Source organism: Aotus nancymaae, unplaced genomic scaffold, assembly GCF_030222135.1.
Source record: "Aotus nancymaae isolate 86718 unplaced genomic scaffold, 86718_ANA_hifiasm-v0.15.2.pri h1tg000020l, whole genome shotgun sequence".
In the NCBI taxonomy this organism is placed as follows: Eukaryota; Metazoa; Chordata; class Mammalia; order Primates; family Aotidae; genus Aotus; species Aotus nancymaae.
The window spans coordinates 9,248,243-9,267,091 of record NW_026988432.1 but is presented as its reverse complement, the minus strand read 5'-3'; the positions used below and the strand labels follow the sequence as shown (position 1 = coordinate 9,267,091).

The 18,849-nt window shown below is 33.8% G+C and overlaps 1 protein-coding gene across 4 annotated transcripts in view; it reads left to right on the top strand.

Moving 5' to 3' along the window:
- The window catches only part of CCDC102B (coiled-coil domain containing 102B), a 356,597-nt gene that overhangs the window by 89,932 nt on the left and 247,816 nt on the right, over positions 1 to 18,849 (top strand). The window lies entirely within an intron of this gene.

The following is an 18,849-nucleotide window of genomic DNA, read 5'->3' as shown; positions in this document are numbered from 1 at the left end:
TAGCTACCTAATGCATATGATACTAAAATAGAATTGTATTAATTATTAAAATTTGATATTTGATATCTAAATGTTTGTTTCTAAAATGTAGAAATACACATAATTATGTATATTGACTTTAGCTTAGTAACTACTAAAATCACTTACTAGTTTTAATAGTTTGCAATTCTTGTTTTGAATTTCTACTTACACAATCATATTGTACAAAAGTTTTATTTTATTTTCACTTCTATTTAATTTTATTTCCTTTCCTCATCATACTAATGGCTAGACCTCTCCTTTTATATAATGCTGAACAGTAGTGGCATTAGGAGACACCTCCTTTTCATACTATTTTCAGGGGGAAGCTATCAATAATTCAAAATTAAAGATGAATACTTTAGGTTTTCTGCAGTAAACTGTTATCATATCCAGTACAGTCCCTTCTATTTTTAGCTGGTTATTTTTTTCAAATTGTAAACTGGTGTTGAATTTTATCAAATGCATTTTATTCATGTATTGGGGTGTTTCCACTTTACTTTGTTAATATGGTTTATTAAGTGAATCACAATGATTGGTAATCAAATGCTAAACCAAAGTTGTATTTCTGAAGCATATTCAAATTCATGATTTATTAATTGTTTTAAACACCATATTTCTCTTGCTAACATTTCTGTTAAGGCTTTTATGTTAGTTTGAGAAATTTGCCATTAAGTCCTGGTAAGGGCTTGGTATCAAGGTTTATTGACCTCATAAAATGAGTTGGCATGCGTTAACTCTTTTTTTCTTATCTGAAAAAGTTTGTGAAAATTGATATCATTTCTTCCTTGGGAAGAAAATTTCTTCTTTCTGAATTCTTCATAAATAATCTTTGCTAGATTCTTTGCTTTTAAATATCTCTCATTCATTCATGTATTTATTCTTTCATTCATACAATAAATATTTACTTAATGTTCACTCTAACAGACATTGTGCTAGCCCTGCAGATGGAAAGGTGAGCAACACGAGCACAGATATTACCTGCATTGAGCTCACAGTGTAGCTGGTGTGGAAGATAGAGTAATCAAATAATTTAAAAGCATGGACCAAACTCTGTTAAACATTTATGAAATATGGATACCAGTGCTCAGAGATCACAGCAGGGACACCTAACCTAAGACATGATTATGAAGGGTTCCTTAGGAAGCTAATAGTCAGAAATAGATAGACTACCTCATTTCCTTTTTCTTATTTGAACTTCTATCTAATTCATGTGATTAGAATGTTCTAAATAAGGATAACTGGCTTCCCAGTGTGGTTCATTTTCTATGTTATGTAGAGGATGTCCCAAAGTACTGGAGTTTGGTAATCCAAAAGCAAATTTATGTCCTCCACACTATACAAAGATTTGGCACAAATACTACTTTCAGAAAAGAAAAACAATAAAAATAAATTAGCCTCACTGGGCCCTTAGTAGCAATACCTAAAAATAAATACTTGCTGCTTGTCTTAAATTTAGTGCAATCATTTATTCTCATCATTTTCTACTTTTGGCAAAATATACAACTTGCATTTTCCAGGATGCTATATTTTATACACTTTACAAAATTAATTAATTTTATAAATATAACATCTTTATTAATATTTTACAATTTGAATGCACTGTGCAATCTCTTTCCCAATTCTTTAATTAGGCTCAAACACAATATTTAAATGACACAGAGAGAAAACAAATTTTGAGGTCTCAAAATTCTTCTCTATAGTGAAAAATACAGAGTTTCGTCCTATCTGGAAAGTTAGCTCATGCACTGCAAAACCATGCCAAATACAGGCAGCAGAATAATAAACCCAGTATGTTACCAAGTTCTTTCTTTTCCTTCTTTTCTCCTTCTTCTTCCTTCCTTCCAATTGAAAAAATATATATATATATTATATATAAACAATTGAAAATATATATATATATATGTTTTCTAGGGAGAAAATCAGTAGGAGTTCATTAGTAACTGAAACAAGTTCCTTTAAATTTTAAAACATATAACAACATTTTGAGTAAACTATATATACACCATTTAATATAATTGTAGAGTAAAATAAAATACAATATCCCAAAATAATTTTAAAACTCCCCTAGGAAAGAGCCAAGAGTTTTAATGTCACAAGTGTTTCAAGATTTGTATTCTTCTATTTGGGATATGATGAGTTTAAAGGATTTACTAAATGTGCTAGGTCAAATATCACTTTGTTCTAGAAGCTTGTAATATTATAAATTGGAATACTTTCTAAAAATTATGAAAACTACTGCATTTTCTGATAATTGAGTTTTTTTAATTGTTTAAACTGAAATATTGGCTGGGCCTGGTGGCTCACTCCTGTAATCCCTGTACTTTGGGAGGCCAAGGCCAGTGGATGATGAGGTCAGGAGTTCAAGATGAGTAGTGAAACCTTATCTCAACTAAAATTACAAAAACTAGCTGGGCATGGTGGCATGCACCTGTAGTCCCAGCTACTTAGGAGACTGAGGCAGAAGAATCACTTGAACCTGGAAGGAAGAGGTTACAATGAGCTGAGATCACACCATTGCACTCCAGCCTGGGCAACAGAGGGAGATTCCATCTCAAAAAAAAAAAAAACAAAAAAAACTTGAAATATTGTAGACACGAATAAATGTTTAGCACATCAATTAGGTGTTTTAATTTGAAATTGGGCCTTTAAAAACTGTAATGATTTGATATTATTATTATTTTTAGTTTTTAAATTTCAACATCTATTTTTAGATACAGGGTACATGTGCAGGTTTGTTACATGGGTATTTGCACCCAGGTAGAGACTATAGTACCTAGTAGGTAGTTTTTCAACTCACCTCCTCCAGTAGTCCACAATGTCTATTGTTTCCATTTTTATGTCCGTGCATGCTCAATGTTTAGCTCCCACTTAAAAGTGAGAACATGTGGTATTTGGTTTTCTGTTCTTGCATTAATTAGCTTATGATTATGGCCTCCAGCTCCATCCATGTTGCTGCAAAGGACAATATTTCATTCTTTCTATGGCTGTGTAGTATTTTACAGTATATATGTGAGGCAGGAGAATAGGGTCTGGAGACAGGGAGCCTAAGGCCAACCCAAGGCTGACTTCTTAGAATTGAACCAAAAAGAAAACCCCACCTCTTCATGCCCAAATGACAAGGAACCAGAGACCCTTCCCTCTATGACCTCCCTCCACTTCCCTATAACACAAATGAGAAATACCTCTGATTGGTCAGGGGCCAAACCTTCACTTCAGCCTTTGATTGGTTGCAGGATAAGGCTCCATTTTAGCCTCTGATTGGTTGTGGGCCAAACCTCCACTACAACCTCTGATTAGTCATGGGCCAATCCTTCATTTGCATAAGTTGCAACCAACTAGAAGCTTCTAAAGGATACCTATAGGTGTTACCAAATTCTTTTAGCTTAATAAAAACTTTATAAATCATTGCAATAGGGGCTCTTGAGCTGCTTGCTCAAGCCCACTTTCTCTCTGTAATGTGTTTGTTTGCTTCAATAAATCTGTGCTTTCATTGCTTTGTTCTTTTGTTGTTGTGTTTGTGCATCTTGTTTAATTCTTTGTTCAGTGTTCCAAGAACCTGGACAACTTGCAGTCAAGACTTTCCATCCAGTAACTTAAGTACCACATTTTTTTATCCAATCCACCATTGATGGGTACGCAGGTGGATTCCATGTCTTTCCTATTGTGAAAAGCATTGATGAGCATATGACTACATGTGTCTTCTTGGCTTCATGATCTATCTTCCTTTGAGCGTAAACCCAGTAATGGGATTGATTGTCGTGTGAATGGTAACTCTGTTTTAAGTTCTTTAGAAACTTTCCGAACTGCATTGCATGGTGGCTGAACTAATTTACACTCTCAGCAACAGTGTATAAGCATTCCGTTTAGTATGCAGCCTCACCAGCATCTGTTGTTTTGGGGCCTTTTAGTATTGGCCATTCTGACTGGTATGGGATTGTGGTTTCAATTTGCATTTCACTGATGGTTAGTGATAGTAAGCATTTTTTCACGTTTGTTGACTTCTTGTGTGTCTTCTTTGTGAGTGCTTGTTCATGTCCTTTGCACACTTTTTAATGGGGTAATTTGTTTTCTGCTTGTTGATTTAAGTTGCTTAGCATTCTGGATATTAGACTTTTCCTGGATGTATAGTTTGAATATTTTTTTTCCATTCTGCAGGCTATTTACTCTGTTGATTGGTTCTTTTGCTGTGCAGAAACTTTTTAATTTAATTAGATCCTACTTGTCAGTTTTAGAGTTTTTCTTTTGCAATTGCTTTGGGAGACTTAGCCAAAAATTATTTGCCAAGGCTGATGTCAAGAAGGGTATTTCCTACATTTTCTTTTCAAAATTTTATAGTTTGAGGTCTTACATTTAAATCTTTAATCCATCTTGAGTTAATATTATATATAGCAAAAAGTGAGGGTCCAGTTTCATTCTCTGCATATGGCTAGCCAGTTATCCGAGCAACATGTATTGCATGAGGAGTCCTTTTCCCATTGCTTTTGTTGGCTTTTTCACAGATCGGATGGTTGTAGGTGTGTGGTTATATTTATGAGTTTTCTATTCTGAGCCTTTTGGCAAAGTCTTTAGGGTTTTCTAAGTATAGCGTCATATTGTTACTGAAGAGAGATAGTTTGACTTCTTTTCCAATTTGGATGCTTTTTATTTCTTTATCTTGCCTGACTGTTCTGGCCAGGACTTCCAGTACTATGTTTAATAGGAGTGGTGAGAGTGGGCATCCTTGTCTTGTTCCAGTTCTCAAGGGGAATGTTTCCAGATAAAAACTGTGATTTTTAATTACATTCCTAAAATACATTTCATTGGATAAAATATAGCCAGAAGAATAAAATATTGAAATGTGCACAAGTTGTTTTGAATAGTACAGAATAACCAGACTGACATGGTATTATAAGTATTTAGAAATGTTTTCTGTTAAGCCAAAGTCTTGGTGAAATTACAATTTAAAAAATTATGTGTAATAATAACGATGCCTAAAATAGATCTTTGCTGATCTGAAAAATGCTTTATCTATCTTACATATACACACTATCACACACTCACATATGCACTCCATAAATAAAAAATAGAAAGGCATAGAGAGTTAAATACATATGTACCTCTTGGATTCTGATAAGAAGGAAATAGATTAATATATGTGAAATACTCAGGAAAATGCCTGATAATTTCTCTTTTCTTTCTTTTTTATCTTTCACTCTTTCTTGCTCTCCACAATTTTCATTTCATTGTTAAATGCCAAACAGTTCAATTTATCTGTTATTTGATTTACAGAAGGTATTCTTATATAAAGGTAACTTTTATAAAATATAGTATTTGAGAGGCATTAAAATAATTTATTCTCATAGTAATGAAACTGACTTTGTTGAAACTGTAGTACTTAAAGATTTTAATGCCACTTTATGTGTTCAAAGTAAGCACTACTGAATTTAAGGTGCTATTTGAATAGAAAGCTTTTCTCATGCTATTGCATTTGACATTCAAAAATGGAAAAGGAAAAACTAAATAATGTTGACAGTTTCTTTTTTCCAAAGTAAAACAATATTTGCATTTTATGTTTAAAAGTTTTTTACAGTAAATAAGGACAGGTGTGGTAGCACACATCTGTAATCCCAGCACTTTGGGAGGCCAAGGCAGGCAGATTACTTGTAGCTGGGATTTGGAGACCAGCCTAGCCAACATAGTGAAACCCTATCTCTACCAAAAATATAAAAATTAGCCAGGCATGGTGGCAAGTGCCTGTAGCCCCAGCTACTCAGGAGGCTGAAGGAGGAGAATCACTTGAACCAGGGAGGAGGAAGTTGCAGTGAGCCGAGATCACACCACTGCACTCCAGCCTAAGCAACAGAACTAGATTCAACAAAACAAAACAATTCAGTAGGTATTAAAACATCAAGATATAAAAATGAACATGTTCATCTTTGCATGCCCCTCAGAGGAAAATCATGCAATGAATTAAATGCAATAATTCTGCTTGTAGCAGAATACAAATATTTCGTACTTACAGGTAGTCCTGTGCTCTTGAAAAGCACTTTAGGAAAATGAATCTGTTCAGTGTTCTCATTTTCTAATTTTAAGTTGTTAAAGGCACTGTTTAATGTCAATTTATATTTACTATTACCTCTTCAGAGGGTTAATATATACTAATGAAAACCTACAATATTTCTCTCTTGTTCATTTTCTTATTTCCCAAATATCAAGAGAGTAAAATGCATTTTTCTGACAATTCACATTCTTTGAAAAGACTGCAGCCTCTAAGTTCTTTTGAAGTAAGCTGTAAACAAACTTTTCTCTGCTGTCAGACTAATTTAAAAATGTTGAAGGAGTGATTAATATATGGAAGCTGTCTGTAGATGCTAATGCTTTACTTGGATTTTAATTAAATATAAGAAGCAAAATAAAACCAAAAAAGATAGTTTTGTAAATTTATTCTGTCACCCTGATTACATATCTGATTTTCATGGTTCGTAATGGCTTTTGTCCTCTTTGGGTTGATTACATGTGTTTTCTATAAACTAATGTAATGAGTAGCTAGTCCTCAATGTGAAGGCCCTGAAAAAGACAAATCAATTTTACCATATGTCAACATATCTAATTTAAACAATATGCTGTGATACTTGTTACATTTATTCCCTTGACTATACCATATCTTTAGTACCATGAGCCTTTTCCATGTTAAGATTATCTGAAGGTACATTATAAAATGTATTTACCCATAATTATATGATTGGCATTTGAATTGAGATTACTGTTCCTTATTCCTTCATTTTATGTTATTTAATGTTTTCAATGATCCCACCTTTAATTGGTAAATTTTGAAATTTTATTTCTTAAATACCTACACTTTTGTATGAGGTTAGACTAAATTATGATGTATGGCAATGTTAGTTGATAATTTGAGGAAGTAATTTTATTTTACCTATTCATTTAATTATTTTAGTTTCAGAGGTAGATGTGCAGGTATGTTATACAGGTAAACTAGTGCTTGGGGGTTTGGTGTACAGATTATTTCGTCACCCATGTACTAAGCATAGTACCCATTAGTTTTTCTTTTTTTCTTTTTTTAGAAATCTAAGTAGTCATTTATTTATTTATTTATTTAATATATATTTTTGTTGTACTTTATGTTATGGGGTATATGTGCAGATCATGCTGGATCGTTGCATAGGTACACACATGGCAATGTGGTTTGCTGTCTCCATCCCCCTGTCACCTATGCCTGGCATTCTCCCCATGTTATCCCTCTCTATCTTCCCTACCCCCCACTGTCCCTCCCCTAGTCTCCCACAACAGACCCCAGTATGTGATGCTCCCCTCCCTGTGTCCATGTGTTCTCATTGTTCAACACCACCTATGAGTGAGAACATGTGGTGTTTGATTTTCTGTTGTTGTGTCAGTTTGCTGAGAGTGATGGTTTCCAGATTCATCCATGTCCTTACAGAAGACACTAACTCATCGTTTTTTATGGCTTCATAGTATTCTATGGTGTATACATGCCAAATTTTTCTTGTCCAGTATATCATCAGTGGGCATTTGGGTTGGTTCCAGGTCTTTGCTATTGTAAACAGTGCTGCAATGAACATACATGTGCATATGTCTTTATCATAGAAAGATGTGTAAACCTTTGGATATATACCCAGTATTGGGTTTGCTGGGTCACATGGAATTTCTATTTCTAGGTCCTTGAGGAATCACCACACTGTCTTCCACAATGGTTGAACTAATTTACACTCCCACCAACACTGTAAAAGTGTTCCTATTTTTCCACATCCTCTCTAGCATCTGTTGTCTCCAGATTTTTTAATGATCGCCATTCTAACTGGCGTGAGATTGTATCTCAATGTGGTTTTGATTTGCATTTTGTTTTTTTCTTAACCTCTCCCTCCTCCCACTCCTCACCCTGTAATGGTCCCCAGTGTCTGTTGTTCCTCTCTTTCTGTCCATGTGTTCTTATTATTTAGTTTCCACTTATTAGTGAGAGCATGCAGTATTTTTCTGTTCCTGTGTTAGTTTATCAAGGATAATGACCTTAAATTCCATCTATGTTCCTGCAAATTAAATTTCACAACTTAACTTGGAATATTCTATAGAAAGAATATATTAACAATGCATGCTACTAGAATTTTACAGTTAGGGTAAATATACTAGGACAAATTTACCTTATTACAATTTTCCCACTTTGTGTTCTAGAGTTCTGGTTCCAGCCACTGTAGAGCATGTGAGAACAGAAATAGCCCCTCTCCCCATCTCATCACTAAGTTCAGTTCTAATTAAATTTTTTTTAATCGTAACTTTTATTTTAGGTTTGGGGGTACATATGAAGATTTATTATGTAGTAAATGTGTCACGGGGTTTGTCATACAGATTATTTCGTCATCTAAGTATTAAGCCTACTATTCAATAACTATTTTTTCTGCCCCTCTTCCTCCTCCACTCTGCACCCTCCACCCTCAAATAGATTCCAGTGTCTGTTGTTCCCTTCCTTGTGTCCATTAGTTCTCATTATTAAGCTCCCACTTATAAATGAGAACATGCAACATTTGGTTTTCTGTTCCTGGATTAATTTGCTAAGGATAATAGCATGTAGCTCCATCCATGTTCCCACAAAAGACATGATTTCATTCTGTTTTATGGCTGCATAGTATTCCATGATGTATATGTACCATATTTTCTTTCTTCAGTCTGTCACCGATGGGCATTTAGGTTGATTCCATGCCTTTGCTATTGTGAATAGTGCTGTGGTGAACATACATATGTGTTTTTATGGTAGAATGATTGATATTCTACCAAGTAGAATATATGAGTTTATACCCAGTAGTGGGATTGCTGTGTTGAATGGTAGTTCTGTTTTTAGTTCTTTGAAGAATCACCACATGCCAAAAGCAATTGCAACAAAAGTAAAAATTGACAAATGAGACCAAATTAAACTGAAGAGCTTCCACACAGCAAAAGAAACTATCAGCGGAATAAACAAGCAACCTACAGAATGGGAGAAAATATTTGCAAACTATGCACCTAACAAATGTCTCATATCCAGAGTCTAAAAGAAAGTTATTTTAATAGTCACATACTGCTTTTCTATATTGCTGCATAATACATTATACCAAAATTTAGTGTCTTAGAACATTAAATTTATTACCTCACAGGAATACAGGTGTGGCTTAATTGAGTTCTCTGGCCCTGGGTCTCTCTTATATGCTGCAAGGAAGGTGTCAGACAGAGCTACAGTGGGCTAAATACTCAACTAGGGGTAGATCTGCCAAACTTCCTCAAATGGCTATGGGCAGGAGTTAGTTCTAGGAGCTAGTGGCCAGAAGCCTTCCTCAGTTCCTGGCCACGTGGGCCTCTCCACACAACTGCTTATGACATGGCTCTTGGGTTCATCAGAGTGACCAAGAGAGAAGGCAAAGAGAGAATGCTAGCAAGATGGAAGTCTTATTCTTTCATAGCCTGATTTCAGAAGTCACATCCATTCACTTTTATAATATTATACTCATTAGAAGTAGGTCACAGAGCCAGTTCCCACTGAGAGAAAGGGAATTAGACAAGGCTGTGAATATCAAAAGAGGGGATAGTGAGGGACATTTAAAAGTTGGTCTATATTTTTATTTAAAAAATGATATTCACACACACTGAGAAAAACAATTTATACTTTTTTCTTTACCATTTTACTCAATTATTCAGAGGTTAAGGAAACATTTCAAGAATAAAACAAAATGTACTTACATGATTTGAAGTCATGGCCATAATCTCACTTTTTATTGGCATTTATTAACACCTGATTGATCACATTAATTGTTACATAGCTACAGTCTATATTTGAAATTTAAGGATAAGAGCTAAAAGGAAAGATTTATATGCCATAGTATTTATGTTACTATACAACCAATGCTGAATTTCTAATACAAAATGTCAACACTAGGAACATCAATTCAAATGATAGTGAATTTCCCACTTGAAGCCACAAAAGGTAGAAGGAGATGGTACATTTTTAAGTGTTTTTTAAAAATCAAGTGATAATTATAGAACTGGTACTATTCTTAGGGAATGAAGGGAAAGTAAAGCTACCAGATGAAGGAAAACTATAGGATGCTATTAATAGCAAGAGCTACTCTTAAAGATTGGCTAAAGGAAACTCTATAAACAAACAAAATGATAAAAGAAGAATCCTGGAGCATCAAAAAACAAAAAGGAATAATCAAATCAAAATATGAATATATAAGAATATCTTTCTCCTCATTTGTTTTATAAATCTTATTTAATGATTGAAATGAAAATTTTAAAATCATTTTATACTCAAGAAAATGATATTTAAGGATGAAGAAGGTAAAATGACCTAGACAGAAGTAAGTTTTCCGTACTTCACTTGAAGTGATGAAATGTTGATTTCCAGTAGATGAGGCTGTTACATTTGTATATTTTAACTCTCAAAACAACAAATATGAAAACTGTACAAAGTGATAAACTAAAAAATACTGTGTATATATCAGCCAGGTGGAATCCAAACAGAAATTCAAGTAAAAACAGGAAAGCAAAAGAAAAGCAGGAATGAGAAAGAGAGGACACAAAGAAAACCAGTTATAAAATGGCAGATATAAGTTCCAACAGATCAAAAATTACTGTAAATGTAAATGGCCTAAATAGACCAGGTAGAATTCAGAGATTGGCAGGGTGGATTAAAAAACAAAAACAAACAAACAAACATGAGCAAGTTATGTGCTATTAATAATAAACTTAATAAGAAATGTGCTTCCTCAAATCATCAACTAACATTGCCATCTATCACAAATAAAAGAATGGAAAAAATATACCATGTAAGTATTAGTTTTTTAAAAATACTTAAGAGTGGCTATGTTAATATCAGAGATGTTACTTCAGAGCAAAATGAAATAAAATATAGAAGCCTACCACTGACAAGGAGGGAAATTTCATAATATTAAAATGATCAGTGCATCAGGAAGACATAATGATCCTATATGAGTATACACAAAACATGACAGTTTCCAAACACATTAAGCAAAAACAGGTGAGCTGAAAAGAGAAATAGACAAATCAGGAATTATAGTTGAGGACTTCAGAAATCTCACGCAACAATTAATAAAATGACTACACAGAAAATCAGCAAAGGTATAGAGAATAACACAATCAACAAATAGGATACAATGGTCATGTATAGAACATTCCACCATACAGTTGCAGAACATATATAATTTCAAGTGTCATGTGGCATCCACCAAGGTACAAATCCTATACAAAAAAAAAAAAAAACCTTAGCTAATGTAAAAGAATTGAAGTTAGACAGAGTATGTTCTCTTTTTGTAATGAATGCAAACTAAAAATCTACAGCAATACAATAGAAATATATCTAAAGAAGTAAAAATTAGACAACACATGGCTAAATAATTCATGATTCAATGATGAATTCACCAAGAAAATAAAAAATGCAAAACTGAATAAAATGAAAATACTGTAACATCAAATATTTGAAAGACAGCTAAAGTAGTGCAGAGAAGAAAGATTATGCCCTAGAGTCTTACATTAGAAATAAAGTTGTGAAGACAGTAATCTAAGTTCCTGCCACAAGAAACTTAGAAAGAAGAGCAAAGTAAAATAAATAACAATTTAAATATATTTGAATTATTTCTCTTATTTAAATTATTTTATTTAAATATATTTAAATTATTTTTTTTAAATATATTTAAATAATTTTAATATATTTAAATATTTTAGCTTGCAATGAATGTAGCTTCCAATGAATATACTGAATAAATAAGTTAAATACTGTTTTAATTTTAAAATATTTCTTGACTTGATCATCAACACAGGTATGACAATCTTATATGACTTCTTAGGGGGTATATTGGAAAAGTGGATTTTCTGCCTTGCCTACTTTTGAATCTGGATGAAAGGTGTAGGTTTCTTAATGTCTGACCTTTTTCTTTTCTGAAAGAAAAAATGGTCTTGCTCCGTCTTTCCTACATGTTCACTACAACATTTGAATTCACCAGAAATTTTGCAATTTTAAGGAGCTGGGCTTTAAAATAAATTTTGTTGATTCAATTTATATTTTCAAAGTGTAAATCTTACTTTTTGGCCATGCTGTTTACAGTGAAAATTGAATTCCAGATCATACATATAAAATAAGGTTTAATACACAATATAATGCATGATTTTACATTAATACTTTTTCCTTTAGTAAGGACTAGGGTGACTGAAGCAGAGTATTTGGATATATGCACAGGTATAGCTCATAAATGTCTAAGTACATTGTAAAATATCTGCTTCTGAATCTCCTTTTTTCTCTCAGCTTTCTGATGTGGAATACAGTTTAGCCATTTTGGATTATTAATGTAAAGAATGTACTGTTGGGAAAGTAAAAGTGACTTTAAGAATAAATTTTGTGTTGACTGAAAAGTAGCATAAGTGGTTTTCAAAAATAAATAGGACAATCATTGAGCTTCACTCTTCAAACTTCATGAAGTCTGAGAAAACTGCAGCCAGCCAACATAAAGCAGTTGGCAGCTTTGCACATTCTATCAAATGGATGTGAGAAAATATTACCTCATTGTACTGACATAAAAGAGCTTTCTCCTGTTCGCCACAAAGTGTAAATAGACCGTCGGGCGCGGTGGCTCAAGCCTGTAATCCCAGCACTTTGGGAGGCCGAGGCCGGCGGATCACGAGATCAAGAGATCCAGACCATCCTGGCCAACATGGTGAAACCCCATCTCTACTAAAAATACAGAAAAAATGAGCTGGGCGTGGTGGCGTGCACCTGTAGTCCCAGCTACCTAGGAGACTGAGGCAGGAGAATTGCTTGAACCCAGAGGCAGAGGTTGCAGTGAGCCGAGATCACGCCACTCCACTGCACTCCAGCCTGGCACCTGGCGACAGAGTGAGACTCTGTCTCAAAAAAACAAAAAAAGACCTGCGAAGATCTTGTGACTTAGCCGCACAGATTTTTAAGAATAATGTGGATGTGGTAAACGGTTTAGGAGTTTTGCTTAGAAAATGCATAGGAAAATTGGGGTCATCTGTGGTTTTGTTTCCCGAAACCTTAAATGCACAGAAATATTTGGAAATCTCGATGGATTCAATATTTTAAAAATCTATAATTTTAACAAATTATAAACTTTTAAATGTAAAAACGACAGAAAAACTGCCCTGATCTTGGATGATATACCCTTCCTTCTCTTAGCACCACCTAGTTTCTCGTGACACAGTAGGAATTATTTCATAGAGTGATTTGCTCTCACATCTAAATGATAATAATTATCATTTAGACTCATTGGCTATGTGCCCTCATTTTAGTTTCCTTTTAACATTTTAGCATTTCCAGAAACAGTTTTATTGTCATCTTTGTCATTTAATTAATATGAGGTTCTACAAGATGATGTTTACATAGTAATGTAAATTTCAGATCCAGTCACCTGCCCAACTTTAGAAAGTGGTAGAATCTTTAACATTATCAGGCTTGTGCAGTGTTATTTCCCATAAAATGTGCACCATGTCTGTTAGCCACCTGGAAATAGTGCTAAGCTGCTAAGCACATTCTTATATAAAAATAAGGTTTGGTGGGGCTTTCTAGTTCCAGCAGAGCTAATACTAATTTTATTTTTGGCTTAAGGTCTCAAGAAACATTTGGGCTTTTTTATGTGGCACCATTAAGTTGGATTAGATTGCATAAGAAAATTGGGATAGTTTGTGATTTTTTCACTAAAACCTCGACATAAATATAAATATTAAAAACTGCTGATGACTTTACTAAGTGTCAGGTTTCCATACAAACAGGTAATATGTAGAACACATTATATGTGTGTGTGTGTGTGTGTGTGTGTGTGTGTAATATTGTATAGTATATGTATTCAAAAATATATATATATTCTATATAATATAGAAATATACTTAGGCTGCTAAATTCAAATGTATGACATACTCTTTAAGTCTCAGAATTTGTACACTGGTGAGAAATTTCAGCAGTATTTTAAAGCAGAGCTTTCTTGAACCTGCTTGGCATCCCAAGTACTTCATAAAAGTAGTTAAATGATGTATTTACCAAGAAAGTCTAAATTGTCTGAACCTAAATTTGTACTTGGCAGGCAAAGCACCATAAAGGCTTCAAGCTGATCAGCCTGCCAGAAAACAGGAATTTTATTTTTCCAAGACTCATTACAAATGATGCATTGACACTTTATAAAATGTATTATGGATTTTGGATCTCTCTGTATTTCTTTATTCATATTATAAAGAAGTAAAACTGGTCACTTTTGCTCTCTGATCTATGAGGTTATTATAATAACGTAATTTTTGAGCCCCTTAAAGCTTATAGAAAATACAGCAGTAACATCAAGATGCTATGTGGGGAGACTCTGAAATAGTTTATTATTTATTTATTTACCTATTTTTAATTACAATTTTAAGTTCTGGGACACATGTGCAGAATGTGCAGGTCTGTTACATAGGTATACATGTACCATGGTGGTTTGTTGCACCCATCAACCTGTTATCTACATTAGGTATTTCTCCTAATGCTATCCCTCCACTAGGCCCCACCCCCACTGACAGGCCCTGGTGTGTGATGTTCTCCTCCCTGTGTCCATGTGTTCTCATTGTTCAACTCCCACTTATGAGTGAGAACATGTAGTGTTTGGTTTTCTGTTCCTGTGTTAGTTTGCTGAGAATGATGATTTCCAGCTTCATCCATGTTCCTGCAAAGGACACAGACCCATCCATTTTTATGGCTGCATAGTATTCCATGGGGTATATGTGTCACATTTTCTTTATTCAATCTATCATTGATGGGCATTTGAGTTGGTTCTAAATCTTTGCTATTGTGAATATTGCTGCAATAAAAATATATGTGCATATATCTTTATAATAGAATGATTTATAATCCTTTGGGTATATAACCAGTAATGGGATTGCTGGGTCAAATGCTGTTTCTGGTTCTAGATCCTTGAGGAATTGCCACACTGTCTTCCATAATGGTTGAACTAATTTACACTCCCACCAACAGTGTAAAAGCATTCCTATTTCTTCACATCCTCTCCAGCATCTGTTGTGTTCTGATTTTTTAATGATAGTCATTCTAATTGGCGTGAGATGGTATCTCATTCTGGTTTATTTTTTAAAGGGGAGTCTGAAAATCATTGAACGTTATCTTAGAAACATAGTATTTTTATCACTATTTTTTCCTCAAATAATTTTACTGAAAACCTAGCCTAAAGATTTGAACAGCGGCACATAGACTTGAACCAGTGGCACATTGCTTCAGCAACACTAGGTAATAGCAATAGATGAAAGAGGGAGCAATGAAGAGTAAGCCAGCAAAAGGCCATGTGTACTGTATTAATTCCATGCCAGTTCTTTAAAATAGAGATAATTTCTATCTGATCAGATGATGCCATTTAAATTTTAATAACACCTCTTGGAAAACATGACAATATGTTTTAAAATTTGTTTATGCTTATTTTATGTTGCAATGCTTTTGGAAAGTAAAATATCTAAGCTTTAAATTATTGGCCAGTTGTTCAAATTTATTTTATATTATTAAGTTGCCTGCTTTGAGGAATTATTTTCTGTCTCTGTACAATTTCAAAGTCTCTCATTTGCACCAACAAGCATAGATTGAAACTGTCTGTATAATTTGCTACAGTGTAAGGATTTTTAAAATAGAATATTTAACCATGAGTAAATCTTGAACTACATACATATGACACCATATGGCCATTTATTGTAATGGTTTCCTTTATCTCATCGTTACAACTATTATCTTCTGTTTAATCTGTGTACTCTTGCAAAAATTCATATATATATATATATTGCTTTAGACCTATACAAAATTCATTTCCATAATCATCATTCGTGCATGGTTGACAGGCCACATTTTGTAATACAATAAAGTGTCTATTTTCCTAAATATTAAAAACTGACTTTTTTCTTTTTATCAAAATATATGCCATTATATCTATTATAATGATTGTTTCTTAGTTTTGTGCTTTGAATCTGTATTAATCTATTTTCTCACTGCATATGGCTTTTGTGTGCATTACAGGTCCTATGCTTCTTAGGAAAAAATTCAAGAAAGGTTTCATTTTCTATAGATTACAGTAAAGCAATAACTATAAATAATAAGACAAAAATATTTTTAATGTCTCTTTTATCCTGTCATGGAAGTGTAACTTCTGCCAAAAATGCTTTTCTTTCTGCCCCATTTCATTCTTCAGATAGTACATAAAATGTCACTTGGGAGAGACTTTGCTAAGTACATAGAGATTTTTTGGATTACAATACACTGTTTGCTCCATTCAAAGATTAGTCAAAAGTTGTGATTGTTAGTTTGGTTTATTATTTATGATTGTCAGCCACATCCAGGATGGCAGAAGTGATGTCTCTTTTGTTCACTTTCAAGGAGTGGGTCAGCGGTGGATATTCAACCCACCTTATTTTGTTGTTGTGTTTTGTTTTGTTTTAGGTGTTTAGCAGCCAGAAACCATGGTTTTTAGTTTCTGCTTCTAGTGATAGGTGGAAAAGAGGGATGAGGAAGGGGTTTTACTAGCCCAGTCAGAAACAGAAACTAAGAACCCATGACTGTGTTCTCTCCCTTGGACACCCTTAGACAAAGGACCTCTAAGGGATCTAGAATTCTCAGATCACAGGTTTAGTTAGCGGGAAGTATCAACTGTTACCTGAAGGATGAGAAGCCAGGAGAAAGAGGGCCTGTGGAGAGAGAGGAGCCTGCTCCTGCAGAGCAAACAGGTTGTACCAAGGAGAATGTGGAGGTGAGGTTGTGCAAGGAGTAGGCACATCCAGGGTGGGAGACACAGGGGACGTGGAAAATGAAGTGACAAAGAGGAGGCCAGAGGGATGGACATGCCTGGACCTCGAAGTACCTTTAAGCTATGAAGAGGAGATTGAGTGAACTCAAAGGACAGTGTCAGTATGAGATGACTAATTGTTGTGTGATTTAATAGGAGATATTTTGGCATAAATATATTCAAAGTGGAAGTATATCCAATGTATTCCTGAAATACTCTAAAAGATGTATGGTGAAAATAGTTGATAGTTTGAAGCTGTAGAATATTTATATGAAGCGGTAGTAGCTCTGGATTCAAATTTCCTCAGTTTCCAAACTGGGTTGACCTCTTGTAACTGTGTGACTTGGATGTATAGGTCAGAGCCTAAGCCCTAGTTTCTTTATCACTGAGATGGGGATAATAATAGTACCGAGTATTCCACTGATTAATATTAATACTATAGACAAATTGAAACTGCAGCTTATTACATGAAATACAGAGCGCTTTCCTATGCATTTCCTGTTTTTTAAGTACACCATTTCTCTTTCAAAAGGCAGGGGAAAAAACACTCAAAAAAGTAAATGGTACAATTAGTATGTCAAGGTGACGTAATGACTTGCATAACACAGAGAAAACCATATGCCTTGCCTACAAGACAGCTAGGGCTAACAAATCTGCAGGCATTTTCCCTTTTAATAGTCATAAGAATTCAATGAGGTTCATGCTACTTTTGTCTCCCTTTATGTTAAGGATATTGAGTCAAAGGCAGTTTATGTAATTTGTCCAAGATCATTGTCTAAAATGGGGCAGAGTAAGACTACCCAATAGAGGCTGGAGCCCACTATCTTACACATTAAGTCCTTCTTTGGCAACAAATAATATGTTTTAGTGATATTATATATACTTTGTAGACCCTTAATATTTTATTTATTTGGTTATGTACTACATTCAAAAATATTTGCATGGTGGCCTGATTGTATGGGCATTTTTACAATGCAAAAATCAGTACAAGAAACCGGAGTCAACAGCATTAAAATATTTCCCCATGTATCAGTGGTCCTGTCCTACAGGATCACTACAAATATGTCCTACAACCACTGGCAAATATGTTCATAGTTGTCTAAGCTAAAACACCAAGACTTCACACATTCGTATAGGGAAATAAAGACTTTAGTACATGCATATGTGTGTTAACTCTCCTCATCTCAAGCAAGTTTTCTTTGCCTGAGAAAACTTTTTAAAACAGGAAATACTCTTCAAGTTCAAGGACTGACCGATTAAGCCCAGCTCATTTTTATTTAGTCAGATGTGAAGAAATACACAGTTAATTGGTAGGCAAGATCTCAATGTACCAGAATCCAATCATAGAGTCTTCAAAACACTAGTGAAATAAAAGTTAATGAGACATTTTAAAGACATTACAATTTTATGATACCGATTTATTCTGAAAACTGGCAAGGATAAATTTAAGTTTAATGTGCTGAATTAAATCCTCTGTCTTCACTTTGTGATTTCAACCAGAAGAAATATCATTAAATAGTGAATAGTGAATATATATATATGTGTATGTAAATATACATATATCTATTTGCTGTGTTTCTAATTAAGAGTTCCTTTTGTTCTTTTCTTTTTTATATTGGTCTTGGAATTTAGTCAGTTATATTCTTATTGCCCTCTGAATTATAGTAAATGAAGGGAACAAAATACTCCAAATCAGCAATAATTGAAACATGATTGGACATATACCAATGCTAACAAAAATAATTACAACCATGCATCTGTATTATTATAGCAAATATTATAATGAAGAGTGAAGTGGTTTGATATCTCTATAGAACACTTTTAAAATGTTTTTTCTCTATAATTAAAAGTTAATATTAAGTTTAATATTATCAGATCTCTTAATTAGATAGCCTTAATATTCATCTTTTAAAAATATTATATAGTCTTTTTTCTCAATGACTAAAGGCTTATTTTGTAAGTTAGTTGAAGTAATGAAACTCATTCAGTTGATTAAATAGATGGGTCATAAAGAGGC